The sequence below is a fragment of the Microcaecilia unicolor genome, chromosome 4 (genome assembly GCF_901765095.1).
Source record: "Microcaecilia unicolor chromosome 4, aMicUni1.1, whole genome shotgun sequence".
Classification (NCBI taxonomy): domain Eukaryota; kingdom Metazoa; phylum Chordata; class Amphibia; order Gymnophiona; family Siphonopidae; genus Microcaecilia; species Microcaecilia unicolor.
Window position 1 is genome coordinate 238,099,781 of NC_044034.1, and position 27,511 is coordinate 238,127,291.

A 27,511-nucleotide genomic window follows, 5' to 3' on the forward strand; every position below is an offset into this window, starting at 1 on the left:
ATATGCATGAAACAGATTTGCATGCAATGGAGGCAGTGTATGCAAATCAATCTCATGCATATTCATTGTGGATATCCTGAAAACCTGACTGGCAAGGGGGTACTCCAGGACCAACTTGGGAAACACTGGAGAGGCCAAGGGGGTTTGATAACAGGTGACAGCATAAACTTACCTGGCCCATTATGTAGGCTGAAGCCAGTAGGCAGAGCTTGTCGCCCTATCAATTTTATTGTTTTGGGTGTACCGAGATGGCAGCAGCTGTATTGAGGAGAATTAAAACCTTTTTGGATGGAGTGGGTGGAGACCGGTTTCAGCCTTGTAACATCATGCTGTCTCCTGTTATCAAACCTCCTTGGGATAGGCAAACATAGGCACCTTCCTGTCCTATTAACCTAGACACCCTGTTCTAAAGTTACACTCTTAAAATCATACATGCATTTTCAAAGTAATACACATTTCCCTGCCACTGAGAATAGGTAAAACTTTAAATGGATTTCTTATCCATTTTAAATTAGACCACAGCCCCACTACTGAATATTGACCAAATATAATTTATATAATTTCATAAGGGGTAAAATTTTTAAAATGTTTGAACAAAATAAGAAGTTATGGACTAGATTATATATCATGACTAAAACTTTGGCACCGAAATGAAATTTCCCTAAGCACATTCTATAAAGTATGCCTTACTTTAGGCATACTTTATAGAAGAAGCCCAAATTTCCATGTGGTTTATAGAATGCACTGAGTGCCAGTCCACATGACTGAATTTAGTCACGGGCAAATAAGCCAAGTAAAATCTGATGTAAATGCTGACACCTAAATTAGGCAAGGACCAGATGTATTCTATAACAACGTGCATAGATTCTAGAAACGCCCTTGACCACCCATTCCATGCACATGGCCAGCCCACTTTTCAACTATGCAACTTAGAATTTATGCACAGCGTGTAAATTCTAATTCATGTCAATTAGTGTCAATACTTGCTTGTTAATTGGCAATTCTCAATGCTGATTGGCTTGTTAATCAATTAGGTGATGCGTATTGTTATGGAATATGCTTCGATTTCCACTCATAGAATCCAGGGGTATATGCATAACTCAGTCCTGTGCACTCAGTGGTCAATATTCATAAGCCATTATGCTAGGGTTACCTATGCATATATACAAATAGTTCTTTAAACTCAAGTTTGCTCTCATTACATCATATTTTGCTGATGAAATAACAGGGTGACTTCAGGCAGTTTCAATAACTTCAAGCAATTAATGTTTAGGAAAATATCAGTCAATTAAAAAAAATCTCAATATAAATAGTCTACAATAACTTTACTTATCTAAACTCCTTTTACTATCATGAACCATAAATGTAAAATACTCATTCAAAATGCTTTGGTTTTATATCAACAAATTACTTCAGAAAATAACATGGAGCAGCAGAGAAAGCTTCAAGACTGAATTGAATTGAGCTGGACTGGCCCCAGAAATCCTTGAACAAATGAACTACTTTTACCACTCTCCAGTAATAGGGCCAGAGCCTGAAAGCAGCTTTCTATATTTGAAGGATAAAAACATTTTTGTTCTGCTTGCCAATATTTAAATTGAATATTTACAAAGCATAGCTTTATATGTGAATAGATTTTTATGATCCTAATAAAGTTGTCCAGCTAGAAAGAAAAAGACTCTTTTAAGATTATACAGGTGTTAAGTCATAGTAAGAAGGTACATTTATATTTAATCTGTCATTACTTTTCCACCATTGCACCATTAAATTTATCATCAGATAAATAGAAATGGGCTCTATGTTAGGGGCAGAGGTGACAGGCATGAAGGCACAACAGAGAATACAACAGTTAGGGGTCCTTTTACTAAGGTGCACTGAAAAATGGCCTGCAGTAGTGTAGGCACGGGTTTTGGGCGCACGCAGATCCATTTTTCAGCGCGCCTGTAAAAACAGCCTTTTCCGAAAATGGAAGTGTGGCAAAATCAAAATTGGTGCATGTCCATTTTGGGTCTGAGACCTTACCGCCAGCCATTGACTTAGCGGTAAGGTCTCACCCGTTAATAGGGCGGTAATGACCTACGCGCGTCAAATGCCACTTGATGTGCATAGCTGACGCGCATCAGAAAATAAAAATTATTTTTCGGATGCGTGCCAGAAATGAAATTACCACAAGAGCCATGCGGTAGCCGGGCGGTAACTCCATTTTGGCGTGCATTGGGTGCGCATAGACGCTTATGCGGCTTAGTAAAAGGGCCCCTTATTTTGGCCATCAAGAACTCGTAGCTGTATCTGCTCATACTATGAAGCAGCCATTTCTCCCTTCCCCCTCCCCAAAGGTAATCATCAATGTTAATACCTAAGTTAATGCCAATCAATAAGAGAGCACATGGCAGTACATTTAAACCAGATGAATACAAACGTGATCTCACTGCCAGTGGAGGGAGATGAGACTCCAAAACACGGTCTGAGTTAAACTCTCTGAGGAAACAGTAGCTTAACAGTTGTCAGTTCAGATCAGACAGAGGTTTTAAGGCAAATTTTACACATCTACATGCAAGACTAATTTACAAGCTCTGGGCTGCCCATAATTAAGGCACATTTACAAGGAAGCAAGTGAGGACTCTCACCAGTTAAAGTGAAACAATAATGAAGCTGAAGGTTAATGAAACCTGATTCAAGCTTTCTGAGCCTAGACAACATTTAAGCACACATCAGTCTGCAGAAAAAAAAATAGACCAAGACAAATTAACCCCTACCCCTCCTCCCCGCTACAACAAACACAAACCCCAAAAGGAAACAAAATCTCACAACTGGACCTATTTCACACTCAAAATTCGAAATATTTCACACAAAATTCTGAATTATGAGATGGTAAGTCTGAGGATATTTCATAAGAATGAAAGAAAAGCAACACTCAGACATTACTACAAATAATGAGTGCATGACTAACTAGTACTAAAAAAAATTGGACTGCACATTTGCTAAATTAAGAAAGGTGAGAATATTGAGTTGTAAACATCTTGAGATAATAGTTTGTCTTCTCAGACTATTTTGCATTGTCTGGTCATTAGACAATGCAAAACACACATATTTGTTTTTTTCTAATGCTAAACCCAGTCTACGAATGGGACTGCTTTCTTTTCGGTATTTTAGAAACATATTCAGAACAGTAGCTACAAATCAGTTTGTGACAGGAAGTATAAAGATACCTTGGGCACACTTGAACTTGCCTCCCCCCCAAAAGCACCCTACAAAAATACTTGAAAATGAGACACAGTATAATTCTACTACATATCATTTCTACAGCGCTACTAGACGTGTGCTGCGCTAGTATGCACTAAATACATATGAAATGGAAGTATAAAACGGAAGTGTAGCTTGTGTTACATGTCAGTGACATTGCTGATTATTTCCTAAGCCTGGTTGTACATGAATTCCAAAAAGTCTAAAGTAGCAGTAATAGTTGGGAATTTATTAGCATAGCAGAAACTAGGTCATATTATGTCAAACACATGGACAAAATAACAGCAAGAATAAAAGCTAAAAAAATATAGCAATTGTACAAAGTATTAAGTCAACAATTACATTTTTAATGTATTAAAAATGTTAGAGCAATTTAAAATTTCTTTAAATAATCACTACACTTTAAAAGAGAAAAGGACCCAATAAAAGGTTCATCATCCGTGTACAAAGGTCTGTCAGACTGATATTAGAGATTATTCTTCATGAAAAGAAAAAACCAGAACATAACACAATGGTAAATTTCCATGCTTCTATTAATGGATGCACGCTTCCCTGTGCAAAATTCTTTCTTATTGTTACCCTAATACTGCTAATTTCACAGAATGGACACAACCCAACCAGCACATATTTTTTTTGGTATCATAATGGTGAAATATGTTACTGTGCTAGCAAACACACCCATGCCATCTGCTGGGTTCAGATCCCCGTTTCCGAGAACAATCACGTTTTACTTCTGTCTCCTGCAGCCTAGAAGTCTAGGTTTCCAGTGATGAAAAAAATGCATTTTTTCCCCCCTTGACAAGATGTAATTAGCCCTTATGGTCCCTAAACCTTGATCCTGTTAGGTGCTTTTCTAACTTTGAAGTGACAGATAGATACAACCTGCGCAGCATCTCTCACAAACTCCAGCCAGCACTACACACCCAGTTGGGCAACTGTTTCATAGGCAAATAGTAAAATGCAAACAGACGCTAAAAAAAAAAATGTAAATAACAGAATACATTTAATTGTTAACACATGCAAATTTTGCAAGAAAATGCAGTGTTCTAATGAGATTACATTTTTTATTCATGGGGTATAATTGCTAAAAGCATACTGCAAAAGTTAAACACTTGAACAGCTCAGTTAGAAAAAGAAATGACACAAAGTTCTCTGTTTTCCAGAGTCCAATTAAATTGAGATACTTGTTAGGAAACATGTCTAAGCAATCCCACAGTTCCAAAAAATCCCTGGATTTTTTTTTTTTTAATGCTCGTATTTATTGTTTCCATTTCAAAACTTTCAGGTAGTTCAATTCTTCCACCCAGGAAGTCGCTGAATACACTTTAATGAATTTCTACACTGTAAAACAACTGGTGATGTTTTTTTTTTTTTTTTGGGGGGGGGGGGGGGGGGTGAAAAGTATTATATAAACCCACATTACTACTATCAGCATTCTTTTAAACACACACTAGGTACGTTTTGGATTTGCCCTGTCTCGTGTCTGTGTCTTGCAAAATGTGAAAACATTTTCAGTGACCTGATGTAAGATAAGTGGACTTGCTCAAGGAATAAATTACTATACAGTAACTTCATGAATTTAGGAGGCTCTCACTCTTTTACCAGATATCCTCTTGCTTTTGGCCAATATTTCACAGGTCATTCAGTTTCCATGCAAATGCAGGTGGTGTCAGATAAACAAGTTATTTTATCCTCTTTAATCTATGGATCTGTGTTGATGAAAAGTCAGAGTATATTATGATTTTATTTACCATGAAGCATCGCCACCTGGGGAAGACGAGGTTTGCAGTGACGTAGCAGCGTGTATCAACCACCCATCACCGAGACACACGGATGCAGGAATTAAGGAAGAAAATATGCGTGCAGTTGGTTCAATTGGCATCCATTAAAGCTAATAACCAATCATCCTCACAAGTTTCTCACTCTGAATTATCAAATCTGCAAAGAAAACAACATCCGTCCACTTTCACACTCCAGTGGAAGAGGTGGTCCCCCGCGGCAGGGCTGCACAGTCTCGCCATCTGGAGAATAAATCGAGTGTGAAGTACAGTATAGTTTGGGACCAAGGCTCTGTGGCTGCAGCTCAGCAGTTAGTTCATTAGTTCCAAACTTCCAGGGATTAGTGCGGCATCAATTCCACTGATGGAGAGGGGAAGGCAGACAGAATACGAGCCTCAAGAAGGACTGTGACAACTAAGACGAAGCCCCTTGGGCTGATTTCGAAAACTACAAGTATAAACATATCTAAATAAGTGTCTGAAATAATAGCATCATCACATTTTAATGACATCTACATTAGACATCTATTTTGCAAAGGGCAACCAAAAGTTTTATTTTTGTGCAGAATGATTTCAGATTGTGCTATAACATTTATATAACTAAATTAGACCTGGTAGATCCAAATATTGAGATTTTCTTTACTGAACTAGAATGAAAATGAGGATTGTTATATCAAAGTTGAGCTCAAAATGCATTCCTCAGATAAGCAACAATATCATTCACATTCTTTGGATTGATATTTTCAGCACACAGCTTTCTGTATGGAGCTGTGCTTGCTAATATCTCTGCATATTTTACATTCATAACCATCTTTCAGAAATATTCCTTCACATCCCAAGGCTTTAGACTTCACAATACAAGATCCTTGGTTAATTCTATCACTTGAAGGGGAGTAATTTTAACAAAGCATTTTTCACATGTACAGCGTATGGAAAATGGCTATTATAAAATTATGTGGTATGATATGTACATAACGAGTTAGTGCACAGCAACCTAAAACCTATTTTTACATGACACGTAGGCATTATCGGGCATGATTTGGGCAGACCACAGATGGGGTTGTCATGCATCTGTGTACTTTATAAACTATACGTACATACCCCAAATTCTATAAATAGTGTCTATAATTAGGCACGCAATTTCACACCCAGTTATAGAATAGGGTCAGTAATGCATCTAATTGGCAGTTAATTGGAGATAAGTACCAACAAGTGGCATTAACAAGCACTAATTGGCAGTAATTAGCAGTTGTCTGTGTAATAGACTTACGCCCCTGGAAGGAGTGGCCTAATGGTTAGTGCAGTAGACTTTGATCCAGGCAGCCTGGGTTCAATTCCCACTGCAGCTCCTTATGACCTTGGGCACGTCACTTAACCCTCCATTGCCCCAGGTACAAAAACTCAGATTGTGAGCCCGCTAGGAACAGAGAACATGCTTGTATATAATGTGTACAGCACTGGGTACTAGTACTATAGAATTGATTAATAGTAGTAGTAAAGCCAACAGCGCAGAACCCATAATACCACCAGAACAGCACAGAAACCTAGCTCACCAACACTCAAAGAAAATGGTACTCAAATTATATGCACGCTGTAAAAGTGAAAGCAAAGGGAACGTGCTTGGTGCATGCGCAGAAGAGCTTCGCAGTAAGCTCAACTCTTGTGCACATGCAAACCCAAAAGTGAAGCACCCATTAGCTCCTATTTCCTGCAGTTTGAAATATAAGCTTTTCAGTTTTCTTTCTACTTGGAAGGCTTATATTTAAATGCAGGAGATAGGTGCCAATGAGGAGCATAATCGAACGGGGCGCTCAAGTTTTCCTGAGGGCGTCCCCGCAGGATGGCCCCGTGAAGGGGCGGGGAAACCGCTATTATCGAAAGATGGGCGTCCATCTTTCATTCTGATAATACAGTCGGGGACGCCCAAATCTCAACATTTAGGTTGACCTTAGAGATGGTCATCCCCAGTTTTCGCAGATAATGGAAACTGAGGATGCCCATCTCAAAAACGACCAAATCCAAGCCATTTGGTCGTGGGAGGAGCCAGCATTCGTAGTGCACTGGTCCTCCTCACATGCCAGGACACCAACCGGGCAACCCTAGGGGGCACTGCAGTGGACTTCACAAATTGTTCCCCTTAACATTTACCAGCACAAGTGTAACAGGTAGGGGGGGATGGGCCTGGGTCCGCCTGCCTGAAGTGCACTGCACCAACTAAAACTGATCCAGGGACCTGCAGACTGCTGTCATGGAGCTAGGTATGACATTTGAGGCTGGCACAGAGGCTGGCAAAAAATTTTTTAAAATGTTTTTTGAAGGGTGGGAGGGGGTTGGTGACCACTGGGGGAGTAAGGGGAGGTCATCCTCGATTCCCTCCGGTGGTCATCTGGTCAGTTCGGGCACCTTTTGTGGCTTGGTCGTGAAAAAGAATGGACCAAGTCGACCAAATGCTCGTCAGGGACGCCCTTCTTGTTTCCATTATTGGCCGAGGATGCCCATCTCTTAAGCACGCCCCAGTCCCACCTTCGCTACGCCTCTGACACGCCCCTGTGAACTTCGGTCGTCCCCGCGATGGACTGCAGTTGAGGGTGTCCAAAATCGGCTTTCAATTATGTTGATTTGGGCGACCCTGAGTGAAGGACGCCCATCTCCTGATTTGTGTCGGAAGATGGGCGCCCTTCTCTTTCACAAATGTCCCTGAATGTATGTTTTCACTTTTGGGTTTGCTCTGAGTTGCACATATTCATGTCTCACTACCAGCACTTAGGGGCTCGCATGGGCTTCCTTCTGCTTCCATATTAAATAAAAACCAGCAGATTTTAAAAGAAAGAATCGTGAGAAATCCTCTCTTCAAACAGTCTAACGCCTGCTCCAAGCTGGTGTTAGGTTTTCAGCGGTAACGGCGGCTTTGTTTTGTGCACTGAGCATTGGCAGGGACTAGGAAATGACTGCATTAACATCCATTTGACTACATTTGCATGTTATTTGTGCTAATCTTTGGCACGCACATTGTCTCTTGCACTAGAGCTCTCTGAGCATTCTATGCTCACTAACGCCAGCACTAGTCTGGTGCTAATCGCCTCTAGAACCGGCGTTAGGTTTTAAGCATTGGCCCATGAGTACCTAATGGCTCCTTTTACCAAGCTGCGGCAAAATGGGGCCTACACTGCCATTGGTGCGTGTTTTTCACGCATGCCAAGGCCCTCTTTTACCGTAGCAGGTAAAAGGGAAATCTCTCCTACAGGAAATGGCTATGCGGCAAGTAAAGCACTTGCCGCGCGGCCATTTTGGAGGGCAGCCCTTACCGCCACCCATTGAGGTAACCATAAGGACTCCCATGCTAACCCGGAAGTAACTGGGCAGCACGCGGCACTCACTGCCTGATTACTGCCGGGTACACTCCAGTGCTTCAAAAATAAATATATTTTTGTAGCGCTGGATATAACAGCACACTAGGGGTGGGAAGTACTGCCGGGCTGCTGCGGAGGCCCGGCGGTACTTCCTGTTTTGCGAGCAGTGAACCCGCTTTTGGCTTACTGCCACTTAGTAAAAGGGGTCCTAAGTTCTCTTATGTGCAACTACAAAAGGGGCGTTAATGTTGGAGGGTAATGGGCATGTCGGGGGATTCCGACTAACCTTGAACACACTTTATAGAATACTTGCTTTTATGTGCACAACTGTCACATTTAGGAACCACCATTGACATGGCATAAGTGGTTGTGCTTAAAACTGGGCATGCTACTGTGGAATTACGCTAGTATTCTATAACAGATTTGGAGGTCCTTATACAAAGGCGAGCTAGCGTTTTTAGTGCACGCTAAACGCTAGAGATGCTCATAGGAATATATGTCAACCATGCTTGGCTCATGAAGAAATATTTAGCCAATTAGGAGGTAGATATGTTGATCTGATGATCCTATTATGACAGTCTGATCATCTAGACCTGAGTAAGATAAAGGATAAGCGATTGGAGAAGTTGAGCGTATAGAGAAAAGAGGAACATAGTACATAAGTACATAAGTAATGCCACACTGGGAAAAGATAAAGAAGGCCAAGAGGGATTACGAAAAAAAAGATAGCATTAGAGGCAAAAAAACATAGTAAAATTTTTTTTCGGTATATTAAAAGCAGGAAGCCGGCAAAAGAATCGGTTGGGCCGCTGGATGACCGAGGGGTAAAAGGGGCGATCAAGGAAGACAAAGACGTAGTGGAGAGACTGAATGAATTCTTTGCTTCGGTCTTCACCGAGGAATATTTGGGTGGGATACCGGTGTCGGAAATGGTATTTCAAGCGGACGAGTAGGAGAAACTTACTGACTTCACGGTAAACCTGGAGGACGTAATGGGGCAGTTCAGCAAACTGAAGAGTAGCAAATCTCCTGGACTGGATGGTATTCATCCTAGAGTACTGATAGAACTTTTTATTACAAATGTAATAAAAAAAAAAAACTGAAAAATGAGCTTGCGGAGCTACTGCTAGTGATATGCAACTTATCCTTAAAATCAAGCGTGGTACCGGAAGATTGGAGGGTGGCCAATGTAACGCCGATTTTTAAAAAAAGGCTCCAGGGGAGATCCGGGAAATTATAGACCGGTGAGTCTGACGTCAGTGCCGGGGAAAATGGTAGAGGCTATTATTAAACAAAATTGCAGAGCACATCCGAGGACATGGATTACTGAGACCGAGTCAGCACGGCTTTTTGTGGGGAAATCTTGCCTGACCAATTTACTTCAATTCTTTGAAGGAGTAAACAAACATGTGGACAAAGGGGAACCGGTTGATATTGTGTATCTGGATTTTCAAAAGGCGTTTGACAAGGTACCTCATGAAAGGCTACAGAGGAAATTGGAGGGTCATGGGATAGGAGGAAATGTCCTATTGTGGATTAAAAACTGGTTGAAGGATAGGAAACAGAGAGTGGGGTTAAATGGGAAGTATTCACAATGGAGAAGGGTAGTTAGTGGGGTTCCTCAGGGGTCTGTGGTAGGACCGCTGGTTTTTAATATATTTATAAATGATTTAGAGATGGGAGTAACTAGCGAGGTAATTAAATTTGCTGATGACACAAAGTTATTCAAAGTTGTTAAATCGTGACAGGATTGTGAAAAATTACAAGAGGACCTTACGAGACTGGGAGACTGGGCGGCTAAATGGCAGATGATGTTTAATGTGAGCAAGTGCAAGGTGATGCATGTGGGAAAAAAGAACCCGAATTATAGCTACGTCATGCAAGGTTCCACGTTAGGAGTTACGGACCAAGAAAGGGATCTGGGTGTCGTCGTCGATAATATGCTGAAACCTTCTACTCAGTGTGCTGCTGCAACTAGGAAAGCGAATAGAATGTTGGGTATTATTAGGAAAGGTATGGAAAACAGGTGTGAGGATGTTATAATGCCGTTGTATCGCTCCATGGTGCGACCGCACCTTGAGTATTGTGTTCAATTCTGGTCGCCGCATCTCAAGAAAGATATAGTAGAATTGGAAAAGGTGCAGCGAAGGGCGACTAAAATGATAGCGGGGATGGGACGACTTCCCTATGAAGAAAGATTAAGGAGGCTAGGGCTATTCAGCTTGGAGAAGAGACGGCTGAGGGGAGACATGATAGAGGTATATAAAATAATGAGTGGAGTGGAACAGGTGGATGTGAAGCGTCTGTTCACGCTTTCCAAAAATACTAGGACTAGGGGCCATGCAATGAAACTACAGTGTAGTAAATTTAAAACAAATCGTAGAAACTTTTTCTTCACCCAACGTATAATTAAACTCTGGAATTCGTTGCCGGAGAAAGTGGTGAAGGCGGTTAGCTTAGCAGAGTTTAAAAAGGGGTTGGACAGTTTCCTAAAGGACAAGTCCATAAACCGCTACTAAATGGACTGGGGAAAAATCCACAATTCCAGGAATAACATGTATAGGAATATATGGGCATCTCTTAACATTTAGCACATGCTTATTTTTAGCATGCACGAAAAATGCTAGCATACCTTTGTAAAAGGATCCCTTGGTGCATAATTGTGGCATTACAGAATACTAGCTTAGCGCCCAGTTTTTTGGCACCTAACTTTTATTGAATTGAGCCCGTAAAGTATATTAACATTTTTGTGCACTTGCCTTGGAGCAGATGTAAAGCTGTGTGACAACATTTGTAGACAGGGTCAGCCTAACCATTTAGGAAGACTAGGCAGTTGCCCAGGGAGGCAGCTACAAAAAAAAAAAACCCCACAGCTGCAGTCAAAGCAAAACAATACATTCTGGTAGTCACACAAACTGAAAGAACTGCCAGCGCTTACCTTTACCTTTAACAGAAAGTTTAATTTAAAAATAGTGATGTTCAATAATGCATATACATAGAATTGTTGCAGGATTTGATCATGATGGTAGAAATTAATGATCAAAATCTTGGAAGAGGGAGCAGACAGGGCAGGGTCCCAAAAGCTAATTATTGGGGGGGAGGGGGAATAAGGTTTTGGGTTTGCTCCGAGTTGCACATATTCGTGTCTCACTACCAGCACTTAGGGGCACACAGGGGCTTCCTTCTGCTTCCACATTAAATAAAAACCAGCAGATTTTAAAGAAAGAATCGTGAGAAATCCTCTCTTCAAACAGTCTAACGCCTGCTCCAAGCTGGTGTTAGGTTTTCAGCTTGCTTATGGTGCCCAACAGTGGCGTTCCTAGGGGGGGGGCGGACACCCGGGGCGGCACCCCGCCCCCCGGGTGCAGCGCGGACCCCCCCGGCGAAAGACACCCCCCCCACGAAAGAGACCCCCCCGGGTGCATGCCGCTGGGGGGGGGGGGGGGGGTGGGGGGTGCCGCAGCGCGTGCCTGCTGAGAGTTTACTAACTTTGCTCGTTCACTGCAGCTCCCTCTGCCCCAGAACAGGAAGTAACCTGTTCCGGGGCAGAGGGAGCTGCAGCGAACGAGAGAAGTTAGCGAACTCTTGCAGCAGGCGCACGCCACGGCACCCCCCCAGTGGCGTGCACCCGGGGCAGACCACCCCCCCCCCGCCCCCCCCCTTGGTACGCCACTGGTGCCCAATACTCTTGTACCAGCTCTGTTTGTGCGCTACTGGGAATAGTTTGTTGACTTCATAAAAAAGGCATAAATAAGTCAGTTTTTGGAAACTTTTATAGGTGCCCTGTTATAAAACTACCCCCAACATCTGTATTTCACTTATAGGTATGGCAAAAGATCCTAAAAACAGAGTAGGGGTGGACCAAAGAACTTCCAGCAATCAAGTATTAAAAATACTTGGCACCAACAAGTAAAAGGACCCCGACACGGGGCCGTTTCGGGGGAGAGCAGCCTGCTGCAGGGGTCACAAATGCTCTGTCAGGATTAGAGAATGACACGGGGACAAAGTTTGCCTCCATCCCCTTGGGCTCTGTCCTCATCTGTAGAAACCTCGAACACTTACGATTTTATATTTAAATCTTTTTATTAAAGTATAAAAAGGAACAATATGCTGTGCAACTGTTGTGTATAAATTACAAATAGAAAACAATAATAACAACAAGCAGCTATAATAACCCTCCTTCCCACCACCACCCTCTACCCTTCCATCCCCAACAATAGTAGATTTCTACTACACCAAGGAATCCTAATTCACACTGTTAAAATGTTCAGGGGTACAAAATACAACCTGTTCTGTATGCCCTAGAGGGGAGAAATATACCCTATGAAGCACTGTTATGATTTTTTAATCTGTGGATGAATAAGAAGTCATCAACAATCTCAGGATTCATTCTGGCTCTCCTGTCTTCCACAGTCCCTCCTGCAATAGAAGATGTCTTCTTAGAAGATGTGCTGATAGCAGGATGTACAGGATCCCCCATGAAAAGTTTGTTAGTTGCGGCCAGCATGTTTGCTTGTTTTTTTTTCAGGAAATCAAAATATCGTTGTAGGCATCACTCAAACATAAATAACAGTCCAGTTCATTAACAGGGCTTCAAAGTAGAAAATGGCACGGGGACAAAGTTTGTCCCCATCCCCGCCCCGTCCCCATGGGATCTGTCCCAATCCCGTCCCATCCCTGTGGGATCTGTCCCCCGCCCTGTTCCCGTCCCTGTGGTTACTGCGGGTCCCCGTCCCTGTGTCATTCTCTAGTCAGGATGTGTTATTAAATAAGTTGATGTAAAGGAATAAGATCCAGATCCAGCAGCAACATTAAAGTTCAGTGAATCCGTTCAGTGAATCCAGACTGCCCCAATTTGACTGCCCCTGTCGGACCGACCGTTCACTTGTCTATTAGATTGTAAGCTCTTTGAGCAGGGACTGTCTCTCTTTGTTAAATTGTACAGCGCTGCGTAACCCTAGCAGCGCTCTAGAAATGTTAAGTAGTAGTAGTAGTTAAGTCCAACTGGAAACCGTGAATATAGATAAACCAACAGCTCACGTCAAGGTTAAAACTGCAAAATATTGTAGCAACATCTCATATACAGCTATATCCAATTTTTTTTAATTTTACACTGGTGGGGGAGGGGAGCAGCTTTAACTGACATGTTCAAAGCATTGTTATACAAATAAACAGATTCTTTTCAATGTGCCTTTAACAGCTTTCAGTAACTCGGTGTTACACCATCAGTATTAAAATATTAACAACTGAACTGCTAGAATGGCAGCACAATATGTGTCACCACGGTGATAGTCATAATAACTGTGGATTTATTTTATGTGGCAGTAGAAAATTAATTACTGCAGTCACAGTTAGTTGTCCTCGACAGAATTGACAAGGCAAAAATAAGCAATTATGATTTTATGTTACAGTAATGTAGCAAGTGGCCTATGAAATGTGACACTGCTGAATTTTATAGCAGCTTTTTAGTACCATGCATATTTTCTTTTCTGTTCTCAATCTATGAATAACATTTTTCATCTCTATGCTCGCTTGATTATTAAACGAAGAAGGGCGAACATCTTTCTGTGGATTAGAGAAACATTTTGTCTGTTTTATATCAATACATATAACCTTATAAGAGAAATGGACTAAACATAAGAAACTTCAACATGTCTGATTTCATATGGAAAAACAGGCAACTCCCTCCCCTCTAAAATGTCAGAATTTTCATTTGCACCTGAAGCACTGTTTGTTAAAGTTTCTGCAGATTTTTATTTTATTTTGGAATACTTTTGTGCATAATCTTTTATGTGTGAAATTGTATTTACTTTCCTAAAGAACTGCTGCAATGCAATGTCGTGCAAAGCAGCAAACTAATTATTAATTTAGCATAAGCAGGCAAGCAAGAAAGGTTTTATGAGCTGGGTTTTGCAATACATTTGCTATGGAGATCATTTGATAGCAAAACTTTATGTGTTCAATTCTGGTCGCCGCATCTCAAGAAAGATATAGTAGAATTGGAAAAGGTGCAGCGAAGGGTGACTAAAATGATAGCGGGGATGGGACGACTTCCCTATGAAGAAAGACTAAGGAGGCTAGGGCTTTTCAGCTTGGAGAAGAGACGGCTGAAGGGAGACATGATAGAGGTTTATAAAATATTGAGTGGAGTGGAACAGGTGGATGTGAAGCGTCTGTTTACGCTTTCCAAAAATACTAGGACTAGGGGGCATGCGATGAAACTACAGTGTAGTAAATTTAAAACAAATCGGAGAAAATGTTTCTTCACCCAACGCATAATTAAACTCTGGAATTCATTGCCGGAGAACGTGGTAAAGGCGGTTAGATTGGCAGAGTTTAAAAAGGGGTTAGATGGTTTCCTAAGGGACAAGTCCATAAACCACTACTAAATGGACTTGGGAAAAATCCACAATTCCAGGAATAACATGTATAGAATGTTTGTACGTTTGGGAAGCTTGCCAGGTGCCCTTAGCCTGGATTGGCCACTGTCGTGGACAGGATGCTGGGCTCGATGGACCTTTGGTCTTTTCTCAGTGTGGCATTACTTATGTACTTATGATGGCCAAAACCTACAGAAAATCCCACAGGTCACTACAATGGACTCCAAGATTAAATTCATCACATATAGGTAACGTCTAAGGTATGAAACACAAGTATAGAAAACCAGAGTATAGCAAACTATCTTTTATTTTGCTTAAAACACATCTATACACTGTTGTTTGTCTTGTTAATTGTTTCTGCCATAAATGGTAAATTAAATAAAAATTCCAGATGGGCAATTTAACATAAGGACTTGGGGGTCTATTCATTAAAGCACAGTTAAAAATGATATTTAATATAGGTGTTAAAAGTGCTATTGTCATGGAACTGTAATGTGTAGTCATTAAAAAATGGTGATAACGCAATGTCACATTACCGCAGGCTGCATTTGTTTTAACGCGAGTTGTTTTAATTCAGTAGATGTGCAATTTCTGACTTCTGTATATACAAATTGCATACTGACGCTTTTTTGTCAATGCTGTAAGGCAGGAGGTGAACTTCGACTCTGGTGATAGGAGGGAAAGAAAATAAAAGACAGGAGTGCTGTGGTTTTTGCTAATCTGTTTCCCTGACTTTTATTCCTTGTTCTTTTGTCTCTTATCTTTTAGTTATTGTTATTTATTGCACTTGTAGGCTCAATGTGGCTTACAAAGACCTGTTATGGCATCACCATTTCAGGGTACAGTAATACAATTGGTGTTACAAATATATTAAGAATAACAAGGCTAACAAGTCGATCTAATCAAGCAATTGTGGAAAGAAGGCAGTTATAGTAAGGGAGGAGTGGTGAAGTGTGGTGGTTAGTTATGGATTCTCGTGGTAAGCTTTGGTGAAGAGATAGGTTTTCAGCGACTTACGAAAGTTCATAATTTCGTTAATTGTTTTCAAGTGATTTGGAAGTGCATTCCACAACTGTGTGCTTATATATGAAAAGCTGGACGCGTGAGTTAGTTTGTATTTTAATCCTCTGCAGCTGTATGGGTGTTTACGTTATTCATTCTTGTATGCTTCTATCATTTTGTTTTAGTGTATGCAAGAGAGGAGCATCTAGTAATTTCTGGTTTGTGAAAAAAACGAGCGCTAGAGAGTTGCTGAGGAGGCATGCAAACTATGTGCATGGGGGAGAGAGCGGTAAGGAGCATGTCTGGACAGCAGGATGCAGTGGTATAGCCAGAACACTCTTTTACCAAGCTTGGCAGGCGGCAGCAATGTGTCAAAGCCACCGAATCCGACACCCCATGCATGCTTAGTTGTCAGTGGCTCAAGGATGCTGTCACTGACTGCAGAGCTTGGTAGCAGGGAGGTCTGGTTGCCTTTGGAGAAGGTTCTCAGCTGGGGATGCTTGGGGATCCCTACCAGCTATACAGCGAGGGTCAGGGCCGGTGTTAGATATGCTAGGGTCCAGGTCAGAAAGTAAAGGAGAACCCCTATCTCCGTTCCCCTCTCCTCCTTGCCTCCCCTTCGATTTTCCCAACTGCCATTACTATCACTCCGACACTGCAACACTAGAATAATAAAAACAGAAGTGCATTTCCTTGACTACTGAACACAATACAAATACATTTGCTATGCCCATTTCCCAAAGCCATTCCACTTAAAACATTCAAAATGAAATGCTTTTTTCTACATTTATTTCTGGACATTATAATTTTCCATTATGTTGATTCCAGTTTCTCTTTTCTGCTTTCCTGTCTGTTGTCAGCAGCTGCTATTTGTCTTTTCTCTTCTCTCCTATTTCCTTAGTATACCTGCCTCTAACATATTGATTATTCCTTTTTAGTTCTTTCCTCTTTTTTTTCTTTTCCTCCTCTCTCAGCTCAAATTTCACCCTCTTTCTCACTCTTCTCCTCCTTATTACTTTTCAGATACCTATCAAATTTCCATCATCTTTTCTTACTCATTAGCTCTCCCAGGGGTCCATTTACTAAGCTGCAGTAAAAGGGGGCTTGCGCTAGTGTCGGCGCATGTTTTTGATGTGCACTGAGGCCCCCTTTTACTGCAGCGGGTAAAAGGCTGTCTTTCTTGCTGGAAAAGAAATGGCTGTGCGGTAAATGAACCAATTACCATGCGGCCTTTTCAAGGGGGAGCACATACTGCCACCCACTGAGGTGGCAGTAAGGGCTCCTCCGCTAATCCGGCTAACCTGGCGCGTGCTGGGGATGGGAACTACCACTGGGCTCCTATGGTAGCCCGGCGGTGGTTCCAGATTGGCGTGCAGCGAGTCTGTTGCCACGTGCCAAGCCTTTAGTAAAAGGGCCCCCCAGTCCCCATCTCACTTCTTTCCCAGTCTTCCATTCCCTTTCCTCTTTAATCTACTCCTCATTACCATATTTCTACCCTCTGTAACCACTATCCTCTCATTCATTTCCTTGCCACCTCCTCTTCCCCCTCCTGGCCTCTCCCACATGGTTCTACCATTCTCAACATCTTCCTTCCTCCACCCTTTTTTATTCCATTTTTTATTTTTCATTCTTTTTTTAAATTTATACATGTTCACAAACATGGCATCTCTTTATTTATAGCGTACTTATATCCACTGAGCCCTCTTATAATCAGATTACTTGATCGAACATCACGTGTACATCATTCGTGCGTGCTTCCACTTTTCTTCTCTCTATCTAAATAGGTACATACTTGTGCATGCCTGATCAGGCCCTTTTTGGCGCGGGACTGCTGTATTTAAATAACGTACAGTGGAGTCCATACTTTTCTGTGTACTTCCCATTGACACTGCTGGTGAAGAACGTGGAACTATTAGATTGGCATTATTTGATGAGTAATAACGGGCTTTCTTGACTCCTTATGCTTGGCCTCTGTGTCTACCAGTAATTCTGACTGCCATATTGTGTTTTGCTTTTGGATACAGTAGTTTCATTTATTGATCTGGCGACGTTCCCTTTTTTTTGTATAATGCTAACTATGTTCATCTGGTTTGCCCACTAAATGTCTACTGAGTTTATATGTCTTTTACTTCTTTATATATTTTTTATAACCATATTTGCGTTGCTTTTTTGAGGATATATGCCCGTGTCTTTATATAATCAATCGCTGATGCGTTTAAATAAGTAAGATGTTTACATACGTGGCACATAGTTACTTCAGTGTGTGATTTTTCTAATTTGATACATAAGGTTTTTCCTCATTACAAAACCTTAATTCCTTGGGGTGACACATCCTTTTGTTTTCTAGCCTTTGATCGGTCATCTCTGACTTCAGAAACGTTCCCATTTTTTACGCACTTTAAAGGTTTTTGGTTTGTGGTTTTTTTGTGCCTAGTTTCACCATCTTCGTGTTGAAAAAGAATCATCAACCATCTTGCTTTCATTTTTAATGCAGTCCTTTAAGTTTCTCTGCTCCTCGTTTCTAGTTACTTTATATTTTGGTTAATTGTAAGTATAATAGAGCTTTCCGTTTTTACATTAGCTCTTCAGTTTCACACTAGTACTCTGTTTTATATTGATACTCCTTATTTTTACACCATGTTGGTCCTTGTTGATAATTTTTACCTTTCTCTATAGGAATTTGACATCTAATAACCTGATCACATAAGAAAGTTTTGTGCTCATTTTTTATATCTTTGGGACATCCTAAGGTCAGCCGCCCAGAGCACACCCTATAAGTTATGGCATATGATATAAGTGTATGCCCTCATGTAAATGGGTATTCTTTACATTTAAAGAGTTCTGTTCCACATTTGTTTTCAGAGGTTAGTGGATTTTATTTTATTGTATTTAATTTTCAATTTTAACTTTGTTATATATTATAGTCACATCTTAAACCTAAGATATTTTTATATTCATGTTTTTTACTCTTGTATATGTATGTGTGTGTGTGTTTTGATTCATGATTTTTATATTTCAGTATACTATTTGTATATGTTTTTCTAGACTCCTGAGGCAGGCACATAGGCGCTGAAACACAGCTGCTATGTTGAGTCATTTGATGTTTCCTAATAAAGACTGAATTTTTAGACGTCTCCCTTGGTTATTGCAAAGTCCAGACCATTCTACTCCTTTTTGCTGTACTACTTTGATGTAGGAATTGTGGGTTCCTCCACCGTCTGTGGTTGTTCCTTGTTCTCCTTTAAACTGCAGGCCATAGGACTTCCGGTGACGTCATGTCCGTGAGAGGTTGAAACTCGCGACCTCTCCGGCTCCCGACCTCCTCCAAAACCTGAAAAACGGAACCCCCTGAGCCGCAAATCGCACTCTTAGTGACGGCAAGACTCCCAGCGGCAGGCGAAAACACCCGCGATTTGTTCGGCAGCGCAATGGCGACGAAGACTGCGCTTAAAGATAAGCTCCGAGGCAGGGGAGGAGAAGACAAGATGGCGCCACCTGTAAGCCCGCCCGGCCCGCCAGCAACGTCAGCGTGGGTTGCCGAAATCACGGCAGAATTGTCAGTAATAATGGAGGCTTTGCTGGAACGGTGGCTATCCCCTATAGACTCGAAGCTGGAGAAAGTGCAGGCTCAGCTGGCTGACCTCTCGCGTGACTGTGCTGTATTCCAGACGCGAGTAGGCGAAGTAGAAGACAGAATGGCCGAGGTAGAGGGCTCACAGACCTCCATGAAGAAGCAATTGCAGGAGATGGAAGACAAAATCGAAGATCTAGAGAATAGGTCCCGGAGGAATAATATCCGTATGATTGGTCTGCCGGAAAGTGTTGGAGAACGGGGCTTAGAGGTCTTTCTGACTAGGTGGATTACAACTGAACTACATCTCCCAGAATCCACGGGGCCCCTGCATATAGAACGGGCGCACAGGTTGGGAGCTAAAACAACTGGTTCAAATAAACCTCGGGTGGTGATAATGCGCTTTTTGGACTACGCCCAGAAGCAAGAGGTGCTGCAACAGCTCCGATCTGGTAATGCCTTAACATATGAAGGGTCAACGATCCGCTGCTTTCAGGATTACTCTGCAGGGGTGGCAGCCAAACGCCGTAAGTTCTCAGAGGTCTGCTCACAATTGTTTCACAAAAAAATCAGATTTGCATTGCAATACCCCGCGAAGCTGCGAGTGACCTATAATGGCACCTCAAAAATTTATGTAACGGCTGAAGCGGCACAGGATTTCTTGAGACAATTGGAGGCAACAACACCCGAGGAGCGCTGAATAGCGAGAGGATTACAATTTGCTGAGCGGAGATGTGGAGTCGTGAGGCGGTGGCCTAGTACGGGAAGATGCAAGGAGCGTCTCTGCTTAAATCAATTAACAAGGCAGCTTGGGTGACCATGGAAGAGAAAAGACACTCGAACGTGGAGAGGTATCAATATTTTCTTTTTGAACTGACCCAGTTGGGGGATTAAGTTAAGTTAATACAGCAGCAGCATTAGTTCACCAAAGAGGCGGACTACCTGGCTACGAAAGGACTGCCTTGTTTGACTGCTGCAGCAGTGAAGTTAGAGTCCCTGGATGCTGGATATATTTACTCGCAGAGGACATGGATAAAGAGTGGAGTGGGTAAAGCCCTGGTGAGGGGGCTACGACACTACAATTTTTGACCAGCCGAATATTTGGGGGAACTGTTTACTGTTTTCTGTTCTATTTGTTAACTGTTTAAAAAAGGAGGGAGGAGCGAGGGAGAGACGTAAGGTAGTTATGGTCCCTTTTAGTGGGCCCAGACATAGGGGACAGGGGGGGTTAGAGGGGGGGGGGAGGGGAAATGGGAGGAGGGAGGGGGACGCGGGCAGTGGTAAGCAGGGGATGAGATTTAAAAGCAGAAGTGGTAAAGGACGACAACGAGGATTCGCGTGGGGCCTAGTAACACCAATTTCCCATGAAAAGTGCATTGTGGGTAAGGAGCGAGATACAGTTGGATTGGGCTTAGGATTCAGAGCTTTTGAGGACAAGTTGGAATTAAGAGCCAGAGAGGGCAGAGGCTGGGCTGCTCTCTTGGCATATAAAAGCAGTCTTATATGGCATCAACTATTCAATTATATATAACAAAATAGTAAGAATTATATCATGGAATGTAGGCGGGGTGAACTCGCCCATAAAAAGATCTAAGATACTACAACAGCTAAATAGGCAGAAAACAGATATTGCACTCCTACAAGAGACGCACTTAGACCAAACCGAGCACGCCAAACTCAGCACATGGTGGGTAGGGAACTGTATTGCTGCAAACGCACAGGGAAAAAAGGGAGGAGTAGCGGTGCTATTTCGAAAGGGTATAGCCTCAGCGATCAAACCACTACTGATTGACGCTGCAGGACGATATGTCATTCTGGAAGCGGTTGTCGGGCGGCAGAGACTGTTAATCTGCAACATATATGCCCCAAATAGCTACGATCGGAGATTTTTTCAAAGCCTGCTCAGCTTCTTGTTAAAACAGCCACACACAGCTATGGTAGTGGGGGGAGACTTTAATGCAGCCTGGGACCCCTTACTGGACAGATCAGCCCCGGGGGCAGCTTCTTACTATAATAACAAAGGGCTCCTGCAGATGGGTCAGTTGTTAGACCTCATTGATGTCTGGCGGGTGTTGCACCCAGGCGAAAAAGACTATACTCACCTTTCACGGGCCCATTCAACTCAGTCGCGAATTGACTATATTCTGACATCGCGCCAAATGTTCGGGGAGGTGACCACGGCAGAAATTGGACCATATGCAGTATCTGATCATGCCTGGGTCAAAATTGAGTGGATGCCTGGGGGTATGGCCCAACAGAAATATAGGTGGCAATTCCCCCTGGAATTAAGTTCGGATCCAGTGCTTAAGGGCCGCTTGCACGCTAGTTGGGCAGAATATAACACACATAACCAAGAACACTTAGACGACCCTGTTTTGTTCTGGGAAGCGGCTAAGGCGGTTCTCAAAGGGGAAATTATAAGTCATGCACATTATGTGAGGAAAGCACGGGACAGAGAGATATTACGTCTCAGTAAACAACTGTGTCAGGCGCGAAAGAGATATGGGGACACACATGCAGTAGGAGACAAACAGCAAGTGCTAGAGCTTCAGACCGCCCTGAATGTACTGTTACAGGGGAGGGCACATAAGTCCCAGACCTACTACCGCTACATGCTTTATAAACATGGTAATAAAACGGGCAGACTGATGTCGAAAGTAATTACTCCTCGGGGTGGGACTCGAAATATCTTGACACTTCGGAAAAAAGGGGGAGGTCTCCACACAACAGATAAGGCAATTTGTGACACTTTCCAGACATATTATAGGGGGCTATATGCCGCGCCAGAGGAAGAGGGCCTTCCTAGCCAGATGTATTTAGATAACATAGCACTGCCAAAACTCACAACACAGGAGCTGGACAGCCTTAACCAATTAATAACGGAAGAAGAAGTTAGTTTGGCTATAACACGAAGCCCACGGTTAAAGGCCCCAGGACCAGATGGCCTTCGAGGGGAATTCTATAAATTGATGGAGGAAGGCGTTATACCAGCCCTTACTAGATTTTTAAATCAATTAATAGAGAAACAGGCAATGCCCCCCGATTTGAACAGAGCCCACATAATAGTCCTGCTAAAGCCTGGGAGAGACCCTTTAGAGCCGACCTCGTACCGCCCTATCTCCCTACTGAACTATGATGCTAAGCTGCTGGCGAAAATTTTGGCCAACAGGCTGGCAAGACTGTTGCCTAGACTGATCCATGAAAGCCAGGTTGGTTTTGTGGGAGGTAGGGCGGTGAGCAAAAATTTGAGGAAGATCCTGACATCATTGGAACAAAACTCACAGGGTAACACAGTGTCATTGCTTGTTAGTTTCGACGCGGAAAAAGCTTTCGATAAAGTCCACTGGGACTTCCTCTTTGCCACCTTGGAAGGATATGGTTTCTCCGGGCGGTTTGTCGAAGCGATTCAAGGCCTAAATGCTAATCCTAGTGCAACGATGTGGATAAATGGGCTGGAGTCGGAGAGCTTTCCTATTAGGAGGGGCACGAGGCAGGGATGCCCACTATCCCCCCTTCTTTTTGTACTGACTTTAGACCCCCTTATAAGAGAGATTATGGAAAACCCTATGGTTCAGGGAGTCAAAGTGGGACCCCACATGTTTAAGATCGCAGCATTCGCAGATGATCTCCTGGTACACCTCACGAACCCGAGAGAATTGTTAGACACATTATTGGAGGCATTCCGTGAATACGGAGACTATGCAGGCTTTAGAATAAACTTGGACAAGTCTGAGGCTCTGACCTCGCCAGCGATGAGCCAAAGTGACTGGGGACCTGGGTTCCCATTGAAATGGGCCAAAGATTCTTTTAAATACTTAGGCATTCGACTTGCAATGAATACCTCAGATCTATATCAGCTAAATGTCAAGATCCTACTAGAACAAATTAGATTCTTGGATGAACCTCCCTTTGTCCTTGATGGGGCGAATACACCTAATACAGATGGTGCTGTTCCCCCGCTGGCTATATGTCTTACAAACACTGCCAATCCGCTTGACGAAGACTGATTTGAAACGAGTGACCCGCCTTTTTAGTCGATTTTGCTGGGCAGGGAAGAAACCAAAATTCAGACAGGACATGTTAGTGGGAAGCTGGAAGCAGGGAGGCATAGGTTTCCCGGACTTGTTCCTATACAACCAGGCATGCCTGATGCGACACCTGGGGGATTTCTTTCAAGACACGCAATATTACACACCCTTAACCGTTGAGAAGGCCTTCTTTGCGCCTTGCGATGTGCAGGCACTTCTCCATTTGCCTCGTCGCCTCATCCCGTTCAAATTTAAAAAAAGCACTTTATTTCAACCTCTTAGAGAGACGTGGCAATGGTGGATGAGGCAGCTGGGAGGACATCCACACGTCACTGACCAGATACCGATTATAGGTAACCCAGTATTTAAAGCGGGGTTGGACAACCCGGTCTTTGGTGAGTGGCAAGGGCTAGGTATCACGAAATTGGAACACTTATTAATGGAGAATGGGGAGATGCAAACATTTAACGCCCTCCAGGACAAGGTGGGGGCAACATGGGGCAATAGGTTCGCACATGCACAGGTTACACACTACATGAAATCCCTAAACCAGGCAGCTCTGAAGGGGCGAATGGGGGAAGCAATTCGAGGTTTTTTTGAAGAGCTGTTGACAGAGAGGTACTCGGTATCGGGTCTGTATGCAGCTTTGGCCCGGCGTCAACCCAAGAGACAATACGAGGATCTCAAAAACAAATGGGAACAAGATATAGGGTCCTCACTAACGTCTTGGGATGTGGCAGCTACATTGAAAGGCATTAGTATGCTAGTACAGGATGAAAGGCTAAGAGAATGCGGATATAGGGTAGCCCTCCGAGGCTACATGTCTAAAGCACAGCTGGCTCATGTGCAGGGGCCAGACTGTTCAGATTGTTCCAAATGTGGAAGGGGTCCCTGCTTACTGTATCATGCCCTATGGCAATGTCCCAAGGTGCGCGCATTTTGGCAGCGGGTAAAGGGTTTTTTTAAGCCGATTGGGGAATAAGATTCAAGGGACGGACAGGCAGTTTCTGCTGGATCTGCCAGGAGCCTTTGCTCCGCTGCGTGCCCCTGCTATAAAACTATGCAGGAAACTGAGTTTGGTTGCTCGGAAGTGCATTATGCAATACTGGACATCTCCAGAGGAGCCGGCCTACTGGCACTGGCGAAACCAAGTACACCTATTGGCCTCCTGGGAAGCAAGAGACTCCAAGCGATCACCCAAACGCAGAGCACAATTTCTCCAGATCTGGATGCCATATCTGCAAGCCCTTAGCCCACGGGGGCGTAGCTTACTCCTCAATGCCTGATAAAGTTGAAGCGAAGTGGTGGGGACGGAGGAGGCATGGAATTAGAGAGTGAGACAGATCCATTCGCTGCTTGCCGGGAGGGGGGGGGGGAGGTTGAAGGGGGGTGGGAGAGGGAGTAGCTAGAGGAGAGATGCGGGAGGGGACTGGACGTCTTGAGAGTTGGATGTTCTGGTGGAGGTAAGGCTCTGATAATAAGTCATCGCTGCAGGGACCAGGAACAAGATTTGATCCCTTGGTTAATGAGAAGTCCTATCTCGATGGAGACTGGATATTGAGTAGCTGATAGATCTTTAGGCATAGAGGGTCCTGAATAGCTGCATATCACAGCCTAACCAGGACATCAACACGAAGCTCCCACGCCTGCGGAACATACTGGGGATGGGGCGGAGATTGGGAGGGGGGAAGAGTGGTGGGGACAACAAAATAAAAGTTTGACCCTGGTTAAATTTTAGGATAAGTATGTATAGTACACTAGAAACGTTCTGTAATACTGTTTATATTATTGTGCTGTACCATATTGAGGTGTCAATAAAATAGTTGAAACATAAACTGCAGGCCATAACATGTGCACACACCTAGGAAGGCTGGTGTTTACCGGTGCGAGAGACAGCAGAAAGGGCATGACCTGCTTGACTGGTGGTGTGCCCCAGAGCACTGGAGGCAGCAGCGCCGGCAGCCCGTCGCACTGGGAGTGCAGCCCAGAGCCCCGGGGGAAGCCGTGGGACCTGGCCCCGATGCCCACTGACAGCAGGTGAGCTGAGCTGTGGGCCATGGCTGCAGCCATGACATTAACTAGTATATCTCTGTCATGATATATGAAAAACATTAGTGCCTTTATTGATGCTTAGCAGTTTATATTCAACTTTACTGGCTTCTCTCATCTGTACTTGTTACTATGGTTTTAGAAAATGTATGAGTTGTTTTACTCATTAGCATTCAATTTTTTATATGTATTATCATTATATGTATTTGTAATATTTTATGGATTTATTTATACATTGTTATTATTTCATTATGCTTTACATATTTTATGCATTGTCTATTTGGCTTTTATTATTCTATGGTGATTTTGAGTTTGTGTTTTAACTGTTTAGACTCCTGAAGCAAGTTCTATAGCCAAAACACAAAGCGTGTCGATTCAAGGTGCAGTGAGCACTACTGGTGTTTGTGTGTTCCCGTAGATTTGGCTATTTGCTTCTATGTTTTATCTGTGGAGGACTGTTCTTTGTTTTTGTTGCTTGCAATTTGTGCTGACATTTGGTAATTTTACTATTATTATACTGTTAACACAATGTAAGTTCTTTATGCCATTCTAGACCTGTTGCACATCTCCTTGAGTAAATCTCTTCATAAAGGCAATAAATAAATACACAAATAAGTAAATCTATTTTACAGGTAGCGGTATTTATTTATTTATTTATGTATTTATTTATCGGGATTTATTAACCGCCTTTATGAAGAGACTCACCCAAGGCAGTGTGTACAGTTTAACATAAAACCTCCAATTTTGTTAACAGCATAACAATAGTAAAATAACCAAGAATAAACTAAATACAATAAATGAGGTAAACTTGAAAACAGTACATTGAAACCTAATAATAGAATAAGTATTGTACAGCCCCCACTTGCTGAATTTGTACCCCCAGCCCAGCCAATTGCATTTTTAAGAACTGATGAAATATCAGATGAGCTGGTGGAGGAGGAAAAGTTTGAGGTCCTTAGCCCTATCTATGAGTCAGTCGAGGTGGTAGTGTTGATGAAGAGTATATCGCACCAATGCATCACTATGAGCTACCAGAAACACTCAGCAGGACACTCAAATAACGGCTCCTACTACAGCTACAAGTGTAGTGTATAAAGCAGAGACGTTTGAGTTTGTAGTTACCAGTATTGCAGATCTGTGCATGAATGGCAGGGAGAGACTGATAAAAATCAAAAATGTAATTACTGAGAAGCCATATATTATTAAACCTGCCTTCCTTCAACTGGATGGAAGAGAGCACTTTAATGTAGGATATATGAATCGTGGCAGAATCCTAGATGCCTTCCCACAACACTCAGTATAGTTATATACACATCATAACCCACCTGCTCTTTGAAGCAATGATGGAAGGGGAATATAAAAATAGAAGCAGCATCTGCTGAGGTGCTATTCATGGCATATATATATGAAGTCAATTTCACCAATGACAATAGGAATGCCAACTATGTAATACAGGCTAGGCTATAGTCCTGCTATTGCTGCCTCAGATTTGAAACGTTGGCATAATTGTCAAGCTGGGCTTTTATGATCCCATAATGTAAACATCTGCTAAATGTGGGTGTCACATTCCATCAACTTCAGATAGGGTGATCTGAAAAGACTCAGGGCTACGAAATGTAATGAGCTAAATTGTTTCACAAGGTCCAGTATGGGTCGAGACCTGATTGTAAGGAGCTCTAGATCATCCTTAAAATCCTTAAACGAGGCCTTACCACATTTGCTCAGTGAGCCCTAGCAGTATGCTGTTTGGGTGGAACTAGCATAGAGCCTGCAGCCAGTGTGCTATTCTTTGCGGTAAAGGATAGTGGACTCTCTCCACTTTCTAGTCCTACTCACTGTTTCCTCTTTTAGCCAGTTTCCAATCCACAATAAGACATTAAGCCCTATTTTAGAAAGGACATGGAGAGCTGAATTCAGATGTCCAGGCATGGGCATGGAGAATTCCCACAGGAGTTTGCCAGATCTGCATGTTGATAGTGCCCCATGTCCAGTTGGATCAACAATGTAAAAAAAACTGCATGTGGGGAAAGCAAACATCTAACACCGACCCCTGCATGTGCAAGAGGAATAATTATAAAATCACTGTTCCTGTATTCCATGCATCTCAACC

At 42.8% G+C, this 27,511-nt stretch overlaps 1 protein-coding gene and 1 long non-coding RNA gene across 2 annotated transcripts in view; one reads left to right on the forward strand and one right to left on the reverse strand.

Annotated features, from left to right (window-relative positions):
* CLYBL (citrate lyase beta like) overlaps window positions 1-27,511 on the reverse strand; it is a 526,503-nt gene that overhangs the window by 130,374 nt on the left and 368,618 nt on the right. The window lies entirely within an intron of this gene.
* Window positions 856-6,183, forward strand: LOC115469065. Its single transcript, XR_003941952.1, has 3 exons — window positions 856-947; window positions 2,869-2,871; window positions 6,174-6,183. It is a non-coding gene; the product is annotated as an uncharacterized LOC115469065 (long non-coding RNA).